This window comes from Anser cygnoides, chromosome Z, assembly GCF_040182565.1.
Source record: "Anser cygnoides isolate HZ-2024a breed goose chromosome Z, Taihu_goose_T2T_genome, whole genome shotgun sequence".
In the NCBI taxonomy this organism is placed as follows: domain Eukaryota; kingdom Metazoa; phylum Chordata; class Aves; order Anseriformes; family Anatidae; genus Anser; species Anser cygnoides.
The window spans coordinates 53,925,417-53,944,703 of NC_089912.1; the positions used below are offsets into that span (position 1 = coordinate 53,925,417).

At 38.7% G+C, this 19,287-nt stretch overlaps 1 long non-coding RNA gene across 4 annotated transcripts; it reads right to left on the minus strand.

The window, feature by feature from the left end:
* Positions 1-4,214: 4,214 nt before the first annotated feature.
* On the minus strand, positions 4,215-16,243 carry LOC106043838 (uncharacterized). Of its 4 annotated transcripts, none has more exons than XR_010827672.1 (6): positions 16,111-16,202; positions 9,665-9,755; positions 7,340-7,465; positions 6,893-7,026; positions 6,184-6,298; positions 4,215-4,387 (listed from the first exon to the last, which is right to left on the minus strand). It is a non-coding gene; the product is annotated as an uncharacterized lncRNA (long non-coding RNA). The 4 variants fall into 4 exon arrangements; XR_010827676.1 differs by having other exon boundaries at positions 6,755-7,026; XR_010827675.1 differs by lacking the exon at positions 7,340-7,465.
* Positions 16,244-19,287: the final 3,044 nt, after the last annotated feature.

Genomic DNA, 19,287 nt, shown 5'->3' on the forward strand with positions numbered 1-19,287 from the left:
CCATTTTTACAAGATTTTATTTTAAAACACTAGTGACAACTGACAAGTAAAATATTTTTAGATTAGCAAATATGTTTTCCAGAAGATTAAAAGGAAAAATAAATGAATACCCAGAGGAGATTTCAGCTACAGACAAGGAAAAAATATCAACCAGTGAAGTCTTACATATGCACCTTGGAATAAAAGCAGAGCAATAAAGACAAGTTAGGAGTAGTTTCTAGTCATAACATATGTAGAGAGGAGACCTTTCAGTTGGTTCAATAGAAAGAACAATGATTTATTTGGGCTTACTCTCTCAACATGTTGGGTACGGACATATGTCCTTCCAAGAAAACTTTCTGCTTAAACTCCATTTGCTCTGGATAGATATTTTAAGTCAACATATGTTACACCAAAACACGGTTTAAAAAAAAAAAAAAAAAAAAAAGGAGAGCAGTCACGTATAGATGTAATGTTAGCTTACACACAAATGCCTGACAAATGGTATTGAAAATTAATAAATGCAGAAATTAGATTCTTCCAATATAATTTTGGTCATTTATTTTCAAATAAATGAAAAAAGTTTTGCTAAATTGTGGTTTTTCTGTGTCTGGAAAAGACAGTTCTGGAAATAGAATCAAGGAAGTGATTTGCACTGTTTGGCACATCTGAAGCACTGTGGTGCTGAGAAGGGACTTGCAGAGAAGTATGTGTATAACCCTGGAGTGGGTTAGCCTACCTGTGATCTGCACAAAGTGTGTGGAGGGTGGGTCTGCACTAGGACAGTGGATTATTATGCATTGTGCAACTTTTATATTCATGAAAAAATAAATAAAAAATGTAAGACGCTACAGAGCATCTATCCACCATGGCATGAATCTATGCAGATGTATCAAAGCAGCCTGACTTCATGAGCTCACTGCCTCATGTCTGCAAACTAACTCTGCTGGGAAGCACAGTGGATTAACATGGACAGAGCTCCCTGGTCCAATGTAACTGGAATTCTCCCAACATACAGCTTGCCATGAACATCTTTTTGTGACTGTTCCAAAAATCTATACCCTAGAAATACTGGAAAGTCATAACTGGTGGAAGAGATGACACCGTATGTTCAGATGAAGTTTCTTGTGCAATGAGACACCACATCAAGAGCATCAGTCTTGACAGCACAACAAACATGCTAACAGGAGTAGGACACCACACAACAACATTTCTCAATATTATGATTTATTTAGGAACACATACTTCCACTAAGTTGCTTTTTTCTATTTACTGTTGAGCTATTTTTCTGTTGGAACTGGTTTAGAAATCGTATACTTACTATGAAATCAGCAGACAGAAGGTCATTGCCTCTTGCAAAAACTTGTAATGTAAATGACCCTCTTAACTGACTTTTCCCTTGATGCTGACAGCTAACATGGTACAGACCAAACTAATAGAAAACAACCTCTATGATATACCACATGCAACTGTAGCAACTGACATTTCAGACAAAAATTTTTTTTTTTTTGATAATCAGACAATTTGTAATTTTGATGGAATGTCTCCTTTCATAGAATAATAGAATGGCTTGGTTTGGAAGGGACCTTAAAATCACCTAACTCCACCCACCCTGCCACAGACAGAGATGCCACCCACTACTAGATCAGGTTGGCGAAGTCCCCATCAAGCCTGACCTTGAACACTTCCAGGGATGGAACATCCACAGCTTCTTTTTGGGGTATCCACAACTTCTCTTTCCTACCAGCTCTCTTGCAAATGATCCTCTACTACAACTGATCCATCATCTGTTGTCACTCAAATATGCTTTTCTTTAGATTTTACTAGGATTTCCTTCAAAATTTAAGCCTGCATAATAAGGTTGGGGGACAAATATAAAATTATTTACCTAAAACATATTCCCCCCCTTAGTCACTTTTCTATATTAAATACAGTTGTTATTTACCAATGAAGGAAATAATCTGAATGACCCATTTATTTTTATCTAGAATACTACCTGGCATAACCTCAGTTATCTTTCAGAACAATCTGGTAATGTTTCTTTCATCTTCCTATTTTTTGTGCTTGAAGTACGAAGATGCCGAACTGGAGCATAGGGCAGGTATTAAGACCCATCTTGACACTCCTAGCAGACAGACAGGTGTTCCAGTAATTCCGTAATCTCCACTGTTGTAACACCACCTCCTCTTCCCTCCTCCCCCCCCCCCCAAAAAAAAATATGTTTTTTAGCACTCAAATATTGTGAGAAATAGTTTAATGGGCCTCTCCAACAAACATCTTCCTCGTAACTCTTATTATAACCCATTGACTAAGCTGGAAGAAAAAATTTAACAGAATTATCAAACCCCACAGAAGTTGTCAAGTTCTATTTTGATTTTCATCTCTGCATTTTACTGAGGTACTTCCCTTGAAAGCCAGGTCACTTCCCTGGTCATTTCATTGAAAGAGATCACCAACAGCTGCTTGATTGAGATTTGTTTTTCTTGGTCCCCAAAATTAACTGTCCTGTGCTATTCTTTGGAGATGCAAGAAACTCTAGGCTGTAGATTCTTTATAGCCCCTCTACCCGTCTGCGTGAGATATTCAGTTTATGTTATCAGCAGGTGGGAAAGTCATGAAATATAAGCTTTGCTTGTGGGTTTTCCCCACGTACTTCTGTAGGATCAGCCCTCAGGTTACTTCAGATCTCTAAATCATCTATGTCGTCATCAGGGTGACATCAATCTCTTCCCTCTAGACTCACCTCCTGTTTGCGTTCCTTTCCTTCAGAAGCTCAGTGCCCCAAGATGTTGAACTGCAGCTCACAAGAAAGAACAGAGAACAAGACAGCTTATCTTGTTTCTCAAATTGCACTGTACAAAAGCTTAAAAAGTCACTGGAGAGTGGTTCTTGGTAGTGCTCCTGACCTTCAAAATATACAGCTTTTTCTTAAGCCTGCAAAGTCACCGAATGCCTCTGCAGTAAATTCTTACTAAATCTTAATTACAGCTCTCCTTTTCTTTCAGGGTTATTGGTCTGGAGACCGTGAAAGCCAGCAAGGCATATCTACTTAAAATGTTAGCTTTTTTAGAAGACAGAATGCTTTGCAGTGCTTATTGATGCTCTGCTCTGACACTATGTAAAGCGCCTATTTATTGCAAAGTCATGTAACATATGTAACATAAAATAAGTCACCATCTATATTTGTCAGGCCATATGGTTAATTGTCTCACTTCAAGGCCAATATATGGATAGAGTGAGATCATTGGTACCTGATTTTTAGGTTATTACCTGCAAGTTGAATGACCATCCTAAAGACAAAGCGTATGCTGGACTTTCAAGCAGCATCACCCTTGCCATCATAGGTTCATTTTGGCAATAAGAAAGTTAAAATTTTTCATGTTCTTTTTGGCTGTTTGCATGAATGTGCGAAAGTCTGTGTTAGTGGAAATATCTCTTTAGTTCTGAGTTTGTGAGGAAAAATGAGCTAGATGATCAGCTTTGTGTTTTGGCCGTGTGAACTTATGTCATTGTCTGTACGTTTATCTATTTATCTACCTATTTTTTTTATGCTTTTATCTATAGATACATAGATAGCTAGAGATAGGTAAGTAGACAGATAGATATGTACACAGATATACACACAGATTCTCCCATATGTATGGCTTTCATGGCATCAGAAAGATCTCTCAATCTGTCTGTCTATCTATCAATATAGAAAGCATTGTAGAAAACATACCAGGACCTTGGTTCTGAAGCACAGACAGGAAGTTTGGTAAGGGTCAGGTTCTTTCTCTGAACATCACCCTCAGGAGTCTTAAGACTAAATGAATCTGAGCCTTTCACTCTCTCATCGTCACCAGGGTGCCACAAGACATCATTTGAAACCATATAGTGGTAGAGGACTGAGAAAATTTCTCCTCCCTCACTCTTAAAATTTTAAATGTAGTGGTGAAGAGGAAAGAGTGTTCAACCTGTAGAAAGCAGATTAAAAACATGCCTTCCAGAAGCCATGTTCTGAGGGGAGACATGTGCTTTCTGGACTTCAAAAAAGGGTTGTAATGTTATTCTACTTCCAATGTTGTAGTCATGAGTGGCAATTAATCACCTTTCGTTTATTTCTGTAAGATGTGCTATGGCAAGGAGGGTAAGAATGATGGGAAAGGCAGGGAGAAATTGAAGGCTTACTTTCTAAGACTGAGAATGATCACAATTTTTGCTCAAGTTCATTGTAATAGTAGGAAAAAAAATTAACTTTATTATGAAAGATACTTCTGAAGAACAGATATAGAATAAATTGGTGGTCCAAAGAAGTGATTAAAACTCATTCTTTTCATTTTGAGTCTAGCTTAACCAGTTATTGATTACATCATCACAAATTTCTTTGTTTCATTCTTAAGCAGATGACTGCCTTTTCCTTAAAATCCCCCTAAAAAAAAAAAAAAAAAGAAAAAAGAAAAAAAACACCTTAGTTTGGACTAGATAAGAAGGGGAAATACCAAATACACAGTGGTTTCAGGGAGAAACAAAATAAAATATCAAATACTACAAATAAGTCATCATTTTATAAATTTACCCCATGATGCTTTTCTAAAACCCAAAAGTCTGCTGACAACAGAACAACATAAATAGATAGACATATAGCCTCCAAATGCACTTTCCCTGGTGCACTGTGTATAGAGAAGCCAGGTTTTCACGGTGTGCATCATACATAGCACAGTCTCTCAAGCAGTAAAAGCAGAACTGTGCCCATCACTTTTGGTGCCACAAAATCTCCAGCATAAAGATGGAGCGAAAAGGTGATTTTTCATAGGTTAGATAGCAGACTCAGGATGTCCAAGAGTAAATGTGGGAAGACAACTGATTTTCTTTATTGAACAGCTTAGAAAATTGTCTAACAGCAACTTTTTTTTTTTTCCTGACATATTTTTTTTTTCTTTTGCTTCATTTATAGTATCTTCAAAAACTGTTCATGGACAGCTAATATGATAAAGAAATTCTGTTTTCAAAAAATAACAATGAGTCTTCCTTGGCTTTATATACAGATAAGTTCAAGTATACAGATAAGTATATCTTATATATAGATAAGATCTAAGTTTGCTATTGCTTTGTTCTCATGCAAAATGGGCTTTGTAAATCTGAACTTAGGTGATAAGGGGTGGTTAGACACACATGACTTAAGCTAGTGGACCTCAGAGAGTGAATGGATAAATGTAATTTATTGTTTGTAAAGCTAATTAATATTTAATGTAATGTAAATCATAGACAAGACTAGAGAAAAAAGGTAAAAGAATGGAAGAACAAACTTATTTTTATACAGTATTCAACTTTCCATCTAGAGACGGAAGACTTCTGGGACTGCAGTTCTCTAAAAAGAAGACAGACATATCACCTGATGAGCCCAAAAGAACATTTGGTCTGAAACAGCCAGTCCTCAGTTAAGCTTACAGAAACTAAGAGCAGGGTCAAAAGCCACTGCCCACCAGTAAGCCTAACAAGAAGTGTATTTCAGCCCTTTAGGTTTTGCACATATTTGGATTTTCCTTGTGAGAAATAAGTATCATGCTTGTTTTATAGACAAGTAAACTACCTGCTCAAAAACCTAAGCGTCAGAGGTGTCCAGAGCTTTCATACATCTGATTCTGCCTGTATCCCCACAGGTGTAAACTGGACTGCTCTACACCATTACTGATGTCATCATTAAAGAGAAGCCCCTAAACTGGAATACAACTAGAACTTCAAAAGTTTGTTGTTGGTGGTGGTGGGTTTTTTTTATTAAGTTTTAGACTTCAGATACATCCCATGAATATTTCCATTACGATTTTCCCTATTCTCATAGTAAGAAATAGATTTCAAATTCCTTTCTGCAACAGGATGTGCAGTAACTGGAAGGTTCCATCAAAGTTCAAGGTATTTAAATAATCATAACTCCTATAATTATAGTATAGTATACATATATAATTATTTAAATAATTATAACTCCTATGCTGGGAATAAGCAGTGGAAAAAAAAAAAAAAGACAAGCAACATTGACAATATACTCTTCACTGATTACTATTACAAACATAAGACAAAACCTTCTCCTTTAAAATGCAATCACTTTGTTTATTTTTTGGTCATTTTGGACCCAAGTTCTCCTATGGGTTATACTGATGTTCATTTAAACTAAATCCCATATGAGTGCAGTTAATATAAATTCACACAAATGTAATTGGTGAAGTTTACCTGGCCAAGCAGGTTTGTTTGGCCTCTGAAGTCTGGCTGCCTCCCCAGATCCTTCATGAGGTGTGATCTGACTGGCAAAATCCCATATAAAGACTGTCAAGATTATAAATAAATCCTGTGAAAGAGATGATTCTCTACTGGTTATATATGCCAATACTTCGGGTTTGCATCCAACTTGGAGCAAAGCCTAATATCTTCCAGTTTGGCTTCCAATGGCAAAATATGTTCTTCCCCAGATACTTCAATTCATCATAGTGAGTTCCATGACAAAGTACATTTTACTTTTTTTTTTTCTGTGCTATTATAAGATCAGCTCAACTCCAGGAGTAATAGCCTTTACAAACTAGAAATCTGATTTCAGCTCAGAGAAAGGGATAAGGAAAGCAATTCAACTTACTGGAGAATATTTCAACAATAAAAAAATAAAAAGGACAGTAAGTTCATTAAGTTCATGGGTGAGTTCACCTCCTGCTCTTCCTCTACCCTAGCTAAAAAGGAACACATAAGGGATTTATATATAGAATATGAATCTATTATTTTCCCAGAAGCCTTAAATTATATAGACTCTGACCTTGGCCGCAACTAGGTTTCCTGGCTCCTGGAAAACAGGTTAGAGCAGTTCCATCTCTCTTGATTTTCCACACTGTATCACCAAATCTGTCAATTCACATCACCAGATACTGTTAATGAGATTAATAGGTATATGTACCTTGAACAAAGGAAGCATCCATAAAAGCTGCCTCCTTCATGGTTGTGCCATCTTCCTTTGCACCAGTACTTCTCCCCCCACCAAACATATCACAGTGCTGAACTCAACCTTCCTTTATTCTTGTGCTGCAAGTCCTGCCAGAAGACAGCAAGCATAGTGTTGAAATATCTTATAAAGCACTTATGACTTTTGTTTTCTTCTGTTTTGTTTTACTTCAGGGCAGTATCCAAGAGCAGCAAGATACTTCTCTAACTAGGAATGTACTTTTCAACATGAGAAATACCAAGCTATTAAGTAGGAATGCCATTGCCATTTGAGGTTAAAAAATAAATAAATAATAAATTATATACTGAAGTCATTACTGTAATTTTTGTAAAAGATGGTATGTATTTAAACGTCAATTACAGTTGAACCACCTGAAGTACCTTGGATAGTTTCAAGACTTACCATGTTTCCCAGCCTTAAGCTATTTGAAATTCAGGGTGATTTTTCTCATTATAGTATACCATAGGGTGGCCGTTGTGCAGCTGTTTACCTCTAAAAAAAAATCTAAAAGAATAATTCTCTGGTAGCCTGGAAAATAAAGATAAAATTATTTCTTGTACAGCTATCTTTACGGGAGAGAGATTATGAACGTAATTTACTGTCTCTCCTGCAGATAGGTTCTTTAACCTATTTTGCCCAATTAATTCTTGAAGAATCCAGAGGCAGAGATCAGTTTCAAACTTTGTTGTTTCACTCTTAAATATACAAAGAAGAAAAGAAACTCAAACAGTCTCTAGTTATTAAGTTCCAGTTACAGAATTCAACTTATTTCACATTTTTCATGACTGAGAACTTTTACCTTTCATAGGAAAAATATGATGCTCAAGGCATCTGATTACTTTCATTCACGCTCTGGTGATTTTCCCAGCAAAATGTGCTGTAAAAATTCACTTAAAAAGATTATTCTCAGGGACGGAAGTACAGTTTTCTAAAATCTTCAAACCAAAAGTAAGCTTAAATAATATTCTGGCTTATGTTTAAGCAAAAACTTTTTTTCAGAAGGTTTCTCTTATTGGTATATATAATGTTAATGTTGGAAGAAGTTTAAAATTAGCATTAGTATGTTTATTACAGTACATTGCAGGAATCCTTCAGTAACAGAGCAGCAAAATCTGAAATGCCAAAATGGGAAAGGTTTTTCAGTTTTGTTCCTCATTCTGAAGTGGTCCATGCAATATTCCTTTTCCATTCCTTTGTAAACTTTAAAAACACTGCTTCCTTCATTGAACTATATGCTGATGAGTACAATTTCATTTATTTACTATGCCTAAAGAGAGGAAAAATTAAAGTCTCTATTCCATAAAGTAAGATGATGAGTGGATTTGGAAGAAATCTGAATAAACCACACAGTTTCAATTTTTTGTATTAGTCACTGTTTGTGTTTCAGTATGAACTTTGCCCATCTCATGAGAGTAAGTGAACCATACAATGTTCACATTTTGGAATGAATAGAAGAAATGGAGGTACAGAAAAATATATATAAATCTTTGTCAAACTTAGCCTTCTCTTTACTCAAACCCTTCATTCCATCACGGTTACATCAAACACATTCCACTTCAGTATAAACACTGGAAAATTAAAATTATCAACCTGAAATTACATGTTCTGCATTTCCTGAAGTTTCAGGTCTGCGATAACAGTAATCCTAGGCCAGTAATACATTCACATCAGTTTCTCTCTCTAGGCACATGACTAACACCACCAAAAGAAGTAGAACTACTTGCATATTTAATGCCTTCTTGAATTATCTCCCCTGTACTGTAGTCATCTTTCATCATATATTAGCTAAACAAATATAAGCATATAACCTTAACTCTATCTAAATTATAATGTTAGCTTGATTTACCAAGAAAAAAAAAAAAGAAGAAGAAGAAGAAAAAAAAGAAAAAAACACCCTTAATTCTTGTGTACATAATGAAAGACATAGGATCATTAGTGGAGACACCCATTGATACGAGGTAATATATGAAATGTTTTTACCTAAATATCTGTCTCTTTGTTTGATCTCTGAGTTTAATTATTCCACCCACCACAAAACCTAGAAGAAACATCATGCTCTATAATTTAATAAGTCTCCTGACACATTAACAGTCTAGACATGGAAAAATTACATTAAAAAAACACGTACAAGTTATTTCAAGCCAGTTCAAGCTAAATACTAATGTCCCAATGACTTGTATTTGTTTCATATAGCTCCAGGATACATGCACAGAACTTTCCTTATCTAATTCAGAGCAAGTGAGCTTCCAAAGTGGGCTTTTCAGAGCAAAACTCTTGTACCTCTGCCCTTCCAAATTTTGTTACAGACTCTGTGGAGTTGTCTCATCTATTTTCTCTCCTAGAAAGATGCCTAGAGTTTCTTCTGTCCTGGAGGAAGTGCAGATTTCACAGATTCTTTGGATAGGCAACAGAAGATCAGCTGGATTAATTGGCAAAGGGAGAATGCCCAAACCTAAGAGAATCCATGTAAACACAAATAACCTGGAACAGACTGGGTAGTCCATGAATGCTCTATGGGTTGGTCTTCATTATGAGTTCTGTTTAACCTTCCAAAAGCTACTGCTTTGAGGAACTGAGACAGGATAATGAGGAAGTTGCAGTGTGTTCTGAGTGAAGCTGAACCAGCACGTTCACAGACTGTACGAGAACAACTTTTCAAGATTCACATGCCTACTGAACCAGTTTATACATGAATACGTGATGCATTTTTACAATGTATTTACATACCATAGAACTCTGTAATGTTATTACAAAACACATCGGAAACAAGGTCTGTGAATGAGGCAGTCTTTTGCTTATCCACTCCAAAGCCTGTGTCCTGTGTAATAAATAAATAAATAAAGAAAGAAACAAACAAACAAACAAATCTCTGTCTAGAAGCAACAACTCTGAAACGGATGTTTACTTTAGCAATTGCAACAGGAACCTAGAAGAGCTATTCTGGAGACAGTTAGCATTTTTACGGCATTATCTCAGCATGACTTCAGAACTGAAATAAGCGCCAGCAATATATGAACAATATATTCATATATGAACATGAGCAATATATTCATATATGAATATATGAATATTGGAGTCCATCATCCTAAATAAAAACACCAAAGAACATGGACCTCCGACAGCCCCATGGCTGGGGGATCCCACAGACTAACCATCTTGCCTTCTGTATCCCATATTCTGAGCTCTTCCACCCCTGATTCATCTGACTGTACGTCATATTTATTGATAGTATATGAATCATAGCCTTAGAACCACACATGGAAAAATGGTTCTCTATAAGAGAAGGGAATTGTCCCCCTTCATCTGCACCAAAAAAAACAATCTGGGAAGCAAGATCTTAATATCATGCTATTCAGAAAATATCACACATAGAAACTGCATAGGCTGTTCTTTTGTAATTCTTGGGGTTTTTTTGGGCGGGTAGGAAAATAAGTTACTGAACTTTTATTTTACCTGAGAAGAGTAATGTTGCTAGTTTTTTCCTTATGTCTTGTCTAGTGATAAGTGTATTCACAGGCAATCATTAATAACTAGGATTAAGAACAGCATGCTTTTGCTTTGGAGAAGTAAGCCACAAAGCAGAGTCATGCATAAAAATCTTTGCATCTTCCACTAATCTGTGAAAAATAAAGGTGAACTATTTTGTTGTGGTTTGACCCTGGTCAACAGCTCACACACCCGTTTGTAGAAGAAAGGTTGAAGACTTGTAAATCAAGATAAAGAGAGTTTAACAGGTAAATTAAAAGCTGCAAGTGACATCAAGGCAGGGCACCATCACACTTAACAGTTAATTAGGAAGACAAACACCATCACTTCAGATACTCCCCTCCCCACCTTCTGTCCTTCAGCTTTGACTACTGAACATATCATATGGTACAGGACATCCCTTTGGGCAGTTTGGGCCAGCTGTCCTGGCTGTGCCCCCTCCCAGCTTCTTGTGCACCACGAACCTCCTTCTTGGTGGGACAGTGTAAGAAGCAGAGAAGACCTCAATGCTATGCAAGCACTGCTCAGCAACAGATAGAACAACAGTGTGTTGTCAACACTGTTTTGGTCATAGATCAAAAGCAAAGCATCGTGCAATCTGCTATGAAGAAAGTCAATGCCATACAACCAGTACAGCATGCCTGAAGCAGTTAGCACAAAGAAGGGCAGTACTGTCTACAACAGAAATAAAACAACAACAACAAAAGCCACATATCTCTCTTACAGGTGAGATGAGAGAGGATAGCAATAGATGAGCTGGAAAAAAAAAAAAAAAAAAGTAACTACACAGACCACTTATCAAATATCTCTGGGAAATTTAAACCAAGCTTTGAGGGTTCAGGAGCTAACAGGTGACCAAGGCACTCAGAATCAAGTTCCTCTCCAAACTGAGAACTTCCAAACCCCATATGCCAGCTATTTCAGAGAACGCTTTCCTCATTATTCTACATAGCAGACCTTCTCCTGAGTGGCAGACATGGTACCATCCCTGGGTATTAGTACCCAGCCCAAAAAACTTGCTTCCCTGTGGTTGCTTAAATGCAGAGAGAACAGTGTCAAACATGACTACCTGACAACTAATGCACAAAGTGTGTTCACAGCAGCCCATGTGTTCCTGTTCTCTACACCACAAGCTGCCATTCCCATCACCAAGAGATGCCTGAGTCAATCATATGCTTACGGATCATAACAACTGATCACTCATGGCAGTCTAAATAAGTCTGAGGAGCTTGTAATTATTTTTGTTAATTGTTCAAAAAGTATAAAATGCTCACTTAATGTTATAAATTACAAGCAATATGTCTGGCAATGAAAAAAAAAAAAAGCACAACTATGTCGAAAAACGGAGAACAAATGGATTCTTTAACTGTGAGAAACTGCCAAGAATTTTATATGGGCTGTTATATTTGCTTCAAAAGCCAGGAGGAATATCAATTTATCATTTATAAAACAGATGTCACTATTTTAATTTGGTGTTCAAAGAAAAAGAAAAAAAAGAAAGAAAGAAAGAAAGAAAGAAAGAAAGAAAGAAAGAAAGAAAGAAAGAAAGAAAGAAAGAAAGAGAAAGAAAGAAAGAAAGGAGAGAGAAAAAAGAGAAAGAGAGAAAGAAAGAAAGAAAGAAAAAGAGAGAAAGAAAGAAAGAAAAAGAGAAAGAAAAAGAAAAAGAGAAAGAAAGAAAAAGAAAGAGAGAAAGAAAAGAGAGAGAAAGAAAGAAAGAGAAAGAGAAAGAGAAAGAGAAAGAGAAAGAGAAAGAGAAAGAGAAAGAGAAAGAGAAAGAGAAAGAGAAAGAGAAAGAGAAAGAGAAAGAAAAAGAAAAAGAAAAAGAAAAAGAAAAAGAAAAAGAAAAAGAAAAAGAAAAAGAAAAAGAAAAAGAAAAAGAAAAAGAAAAAGAAAAAGAAAAAGAAAAAGAAAAAGAAAAAGAAAAAGAAAAAGAAAAAGAAAAAGAAAAAGAGAAAAAGAAAAAGAAAAAGAAAAAGAAAAAGAAAAAGAAAAAGAAAACATGGGAAATATGCTTTTTCCTTTTTTCTTTTATTTTTCATTCTTTAAGCAACATTAGTAGGATATTCTAGTAAAAAATATTTTAAAGCTTTACAGGTCTGAGATCCTCATTTTTCTATATGAGATTTGCAGTGTAACTATAAGGAAAACTTGACTCCAATTTTCCATGAATAAGACATGAAAGGAAGCTTACTTGCAGTAGTCCTGTAGTATAAACCTAATTTGCTGGAACCATTAAACTTTAGTTACCGTGGCTTTGGTCCTGTTCTCTTCTGTAGGTTATAGACATAAAACAAGTATTTCCAATTTTTGGAAATCATAAAACCATGATCCTGTATAACAGGTACCCAAACAAAGCAAAATAAATGAAAGGTTATGAAAAATGAGGAGCATAAGACAAGTTCTTTAGAAAGCAGGAAAGAGAATGAATATTAGAGGTATTGCAAGTCTGAATCCCTTACCAGTATAATTCTAGGTTTAATGAGTGTTAGGTTCACCTTTAAGTTTGCACAGTGTCTGAATTTTCACCCTGTTCTAACTGCTTTCTCCGCTTTTGAAAGACTGACAATTTGGGCAAAACAAAACCAAAAATCTGTTTGGCAGTGGCACTATGAGAACTGTCTGAAGTTGCTGAGGCATATCTATATGAGATGATGATCCTCCAAGATCACCAGGAGGAAAAGTCTTCCCGAAGCTTTTGCCGAAAGTAAACCTCGCTGGGTAAAATGTGCATCAACACCATGGGGTACACTTCCATGCTCCCAGACGCAGCTCTTTACCATGTCCTCACTTCCCTCCTTCCCCGACTCTGCGGAGCTGGTCTGTTGTCACACAGATGTCCAGCAGGATGCTCTGGAGGACCAGCAGAGGGGAAACAGACCCCACGCACTATTTAGCAGCAAGACGAGGCTCAAGGCTACTCAGAAAGGTGCAGTCATTTGAGGGACAAGAGAAAGAACTGGCTGGAAATGAGTCATCTTGGGTCAGTTAAAGTTTTAGCATGATTTTGAGCAGGAAATCTCAGAGAAGCAGGGCTGTAGGCCAAGCCTTAATTGTGAAGAAAGGCAAGTAGAGATCTAATCCTAATTATAAAATGGGAACCCTCTTTAATGACCCTCCCATATGTTGCTGCATAGATTGTCTATTATTAAGTAAACGTGCTCCCTGGAATTTGATCTCAAAAACACCAGGTAGCTATTTACTAATGAAGAGCAGTCATACAGTCAAAATTACTAAAGTCAGGTCATATAAGGTAAAAGCCATGATCACTGTGCTGTTTAGGCAACAGTGAAGTGAAGTGAAAGCCAGTGCTATTTTTTATATCCTTGGAGGGAATGCGCACAGAGAACCCACTTGGAGTCATGCATAGCTGAACGTAGCTGTTAGAGGGTCAGAGTAGTGGAAAACAAGCACCATCGACTTCTGAAAAGCATGTCACTGCCCCAGTCTTTCCCAGCATTGAGGGGGGTTATCTGAGCACTAGCACTGTTCCAGTTTTGCTGTGCAACCATCATATGGAGTCATGTACAAGCTTGGTTTGCTGCATATGGTTTAAAGGAGTGTGACTAAAGCCATAATTCCCTGGGAAGGTATCATCTGCAAAGTGGAGCCCCACTTCCCAACTAAGGGACACATAAGGACTATTGCCAACTGAGCTGTTTGCTCAGGGATCATTGGAAGACAATGAATTGAAGGCAGCTCAGACTTCTGAACTGCATATCTGATGTCATGAATAGAACCTAACTTACTGCCAGATGATGGAGGGGTGAGATGAGGTCAAACACAAGTCTTTATTATGCTCAGAGATCTTGTGAAGTCAATACTGTTGTTCTTTCAGAGAGACTCTTCCAAATTAACCAATACCAGAATTTTCTGAAGATACTCAAGCAGCTCATTTTGGTTGCGGCTGCGTTTGAATTCAGCCACCCTCCAACCTGCAGCTTGCAATCCCATCAATTTCCTCATACCTGAGCCCTGCAAATGCTCCTGGTTCCTTGCAGAGGCTGTTTGCTTTGCTAATGTACATCAAATATGGAGCCAGCATTTCAGGTCAAACAAAAACCTAAGTAGCTTCCTAGGGAGTCACTGTCAGCAGAACAGGTGCTCCTGAACACAAGTCACACAGTGACCTCCTTTGGTCAGCAGATTCAGCCCAGGACCATGGCTCAAGTCAAACATTCCCCTACATCCCCAGCTGTTCAGTAGTAGTCATTTATACAAAAAACTCAAAGGCTGCTCAGACAGGACTGTGGTTTTCAGAGCAAAGCTGGTAGTAAGAGCAGCCTGCCTCTTCCCTTTCTTATGTAACAGATAGCTGAGTAGGACCTACTGGGGCAGTGGAAGAAAGAGGGAACAGTTATGTCTTTTCCTATCCCAAGAGAACTTCTATACCTTTCCCACCCCTACAGCCCACACAAATCCCTCTGGACCTTCAAGTGGCCACATGTGCCCCATATTTTTTCCCCAGCTTTTCTCCCTTGAAGAACATATTGTCTCACCATCTTTGGAGGAGATGTACCAGTGTGTTATAGGCAAAACAAAATTTCAAATATTGGTAGATTATATACATTGCAGTGTAATTTATAAATACATAAGCCAGCTTTAAATGAACTGGCTTGGATTTTTAGGTAATAATACTGTGGGTTTTTTTGACTACCAGTAGGGTAAAGCTTTTCTTGCGTAAGGCTAGTTCTGCTTTGCAGACTATACTGCAGCCAAAGTATAACCTCTGTGCAATTTCCCAGACAGCATTTGCAATTTTCCTTTCCTTTTTATACTGCTACTGATGTCTAGCCTGTTCCTACCCCAAAGGAGGTATCATTTCAGAACAATAGGATAGTAACACTATGTTGATGACAGCACAAGAAATACCCTTACTGCGAACAAAATACCTACTTTACTGAAGTCATCCTTGTTCCTAAGTCTGGAGGAACTGAAAATGAAAAAATCTTGCCCATGATGGACACTGCCTATATTAGCAAAATATAGACTTCGTTGGTGATCCTTGGGCTATGAAGAACATCATTACTGTCTAAGTTATAGGACAGTGTTTAAAACTTCAGTAAACACTTGGTCAGACTTTGACAGCTGAAGGTGGTTCCTCTACACAGTTTCTCTGCATTAAGTCACTAGTTCTAATTGTCTGTGTTCTTTCTGTGTCTCCCTCTACATACAGGAACCAAAGAGGAAGAAATAACAGCTTTGACAAGTTCGGAAGAGCAAGGGAGTTGGGTGATGGCAGCTGTCTGGACAAATTGCTCTCTGTGGAAGGCATTAACAGACAAAGAGGATGAGGAAAAGCAGAAAGTGCTGTTGGCAGAAACATCTCATGCAGACCAGATCCTGTGTTTTATACCTTGGGCTGAATTCAGGGCTTCTTGGTGTGCCTCAGCCTCCTGCTGGTGCTGTTGCTGCCAGCAATGAACACTTTGTGGTGGTTCTACCCAGCTGGGCAGCTGAGCTCCAGCACAACTGCTCTCTCACTTCCCCTCACTCCCCCAGTGGGGGAGAAAATACAATGGAAAGGGCTCAAGGGTTGAGATAAGGACAGGAAGATCACTCAACGGTTATTGTCATGGGCAAAACAGATTCAGCATAATTAATGAGAGATTAATGTAATTTATTACTTATTACTAACAAGCTAGAGCAGTGAGAGAGAGAGGAAAAAAAAAAAAACCAACTTCCTTTACCTTCTCCTGTGTCCTCCCCAAGCAGCACAGGGAAACCGGGGCTGCGGTCAGTCCCTGACGCTTTGTCTCCGCTGCTCCCTCACGGTCCCTCTCTGCCCCTGCTCCACGCGGGGTCCCTCCCACGGGATGCCGTCCTTCCCGAACTGAGCCTGCGGGGGCTGCCCACAGGCAGCAGCTCTCCAAGCACTGCTCCCACATGGCTCCGTACCACGGGGTCCATCCCCCAGGAGCAAACTGCTCCAGCACGGGTCCCCCACGGGCGGCAGCTCCCCCCAGACCCCTGCTCCTGCGTGGGCTCCTCTCCACGGGCTGCAGCTCCGGCCCGGGGCCTGCTCCTGCGGGGGCTCTCCATGGGCCGCAGCCTCCTCCAGGCCACATCCACCTGCTCCACCGGGGGCTCCTCCACGGGCTGCAGCGTGGAGATCTGCTCCGTGTGGGACCCGTGGGCTGCAGGGGGACAGCCTGCTCCACCAGGGGCCTCTCCACAGGCCGCAGGGGAACTGCTGCTGCCTGCCTGGAGCACCTCCTGCTCTCCTTCTTCTGCCTTCGACCCTTCTTCACTGATCTTGTCTGCGAGACTATCTCTCCCTCACAGTTTCTCACTCCACCCTCACAGCTGCTGTTGTGCAGTGTTTTTTACTTTCTTAAATCTGCTCTCCCAGAGGCCCAAACAACATCACACCCTGGCTCAGCCCTGGCCAGTGGTGGGTCCCTTTGGAGCCATCTGGAGCTGGCTTTGATCAGACATCTGCTGGGCTCTTCTCACAGAGGCCACCCCTGCAGTCCCTGCTATGAAAACCCTGCCACATAAACCCAATACACACTGTCACTTGTAGGTCCACCAATTGCACAGATGTTCAGCAATAGTACAGTATCTTAACACAATTTCCCTGTCTTTACCAAAAGCTTTCTTCATCCAATAGGTTCCCATGCCATTAGCAGGGAGACGTCTACCACTAGAAATCTCTACAGCAACCTGGCAGGTCAAGTAAGCAGCCTACCAAATCTCCTGGGAAAATACGGTTGTTTCTTTAATAGAGCCTGTCGCCAAAAAAAAAAAAAAAAAAAAAAAAAAAAAGAGCCCCCTGTGTTAGCCATATTTTGTCATCACTTAGGTGTAGAAGGAAGCATGGGTAGGGTAAAGCTTGTTGAAGGACATTTCATCAGAGTCGTTTGCTGGCTGTTGTCCTCCTGGTAACTGTCCTGCTCCAGGTACACTTAAACAGAATTTCTGTCAAGGTGTTTTGGGTACGTGTGATGTACAGCTGTTTATCTTACCTTATACTCAGTGGAGAATTAATTATACACGTTGACTGAATGTTCTGCTAGCCATTGGAGAGAAATGCTGTGTATTTTTCCTCTTTACATTGTTTAAGAGACGTTATGAAACAGTATGTGCCTTGCTCAGATATTGTCAGATATTAAAAGGAGAGAGGTAGTGCAATGTAGTGCTTCATAGAACAAGCTAAACAATGCCTAAATGCTGTCACTACATTGGCTGTTAACCCAAAGCAGTAAGAAGGAAATTTAAGACACTAAGAAGGAAGTCTTTGAGCTCCATTATGCCAAAAAGCTTACTTTACTTCACAAGCCCCAGTCCCATATTTCACCATATGGAATACAGGCAACGGAATCTTCTCACACCTGTGACTGAGGCTCCATCCATCCATCTTGAGTCTAGCCCCTGAGTCCAGCTGACAGTGGCAGCAAATACATACAATTCTATATTATCTTATTTTTTTACTATTTAGGGGGACTTTAAGCCATATCTTTGGGCCTGTTGAAATTTCCTGCTCCTTCTGTAGCGTATGCTGAATACCAGTCCCAACTGTGCTCAAATGTTTTTTCATTCAAAGATTACACTGCAGGGTGGTGAAGGGTCATTATTTTCCAATTTTATTTTTATTATTGTTTAAAAGAGATCCTTGATGTCCTCACAAAGGGAGATATAGGTTATAAAGACATAACATTTGAAAAAATAAAAGCAATTTGAAAAAAAATAAATGAAAAGCTCTTACCTCACCACACAGTCTAATCTGTTTGGAAGTTACATTGCTCCTTTATTAAATATCTGGCTTTACTTAGGGAAAATCTATGGGGAAAAAATAAAAAAGAATAAGGGAAAAGATATTCTTCTGCTATTGTAATTCTCCCAGTAAAGTAACATTAACATTTATAAAAGAAGAGCTATTAATGGCATGCTGATAATTCTGCATTCATGTGGAAATGTTAGTCACACACAGGAATATTTTCACCCTTTTTCATGCAGAATGCTCAAATTTGCCAGTGGGAGTTAAAAGCTGGCAAACTCTCCCTGTAGAAACGTCTGTAATTTGAGAGACAGCAGCCACCAGTCTGCCTGTTTTGCCCCAGCATTCCCGACGTTGTCCCCTTGCAGAGCACCCAGCACGTAGCACTGTGCTGACAATGCTCTGACCCCAAAGGTAAGCTCAGCACAGTCTGTACCGCTGTCCTGGCTGTACCGTGAGGTTTGCTATCTACAGCCTACTTGGTAGGACTGTTATTAACTACCTCAATACCCTGGCCTTTTTTTTTTTTTTTTAATATAGTTCATGCAGCCAAAATGACAGGAAAAGTTTCTGCCTAGCAGTTTCACGAAAGCATGTAAAAAATGACCATAACATCACAAGACCATTAGAGCACTGTCTTGCTCTAATTATCAGCTTGTGGAAAAGCTGCTACAGTTAAGTGTGAGATACAAAGCTACCAGTAACTGTGAATTTAACCACAACATATAGACAGTAACAACATCATTATTCCATTAACAAAACCTAAATTACAGATGTAGTAAATTTACAACATAGTGATCAGGTCTTCTAACAACATCACTGCTCCAATAACACATACCAGTCACTTGTATTGCTTTCTTTTTAATATGCAAGACCAGCAATATGTTTTTTGTGGCTTGGCTCTGATATGGTAATTAAATAATAAAGTAAATTACGTAATGTGTGACATGTATTCTACATCTCACAACAATTAAATTGCTCCTAATGTACAGGCCAGAGGCTACTTACTGCAGTTTATTTATTTGTGTGGGTTTCGTATGAAATGGCAGTTATGTTTCAGTGATCCTGTGCTGATACACTAAAATGATGTTAAATATGCTGGCTATGTAATCTCCATCACCATACAATTTCTATGTGTATATACAAA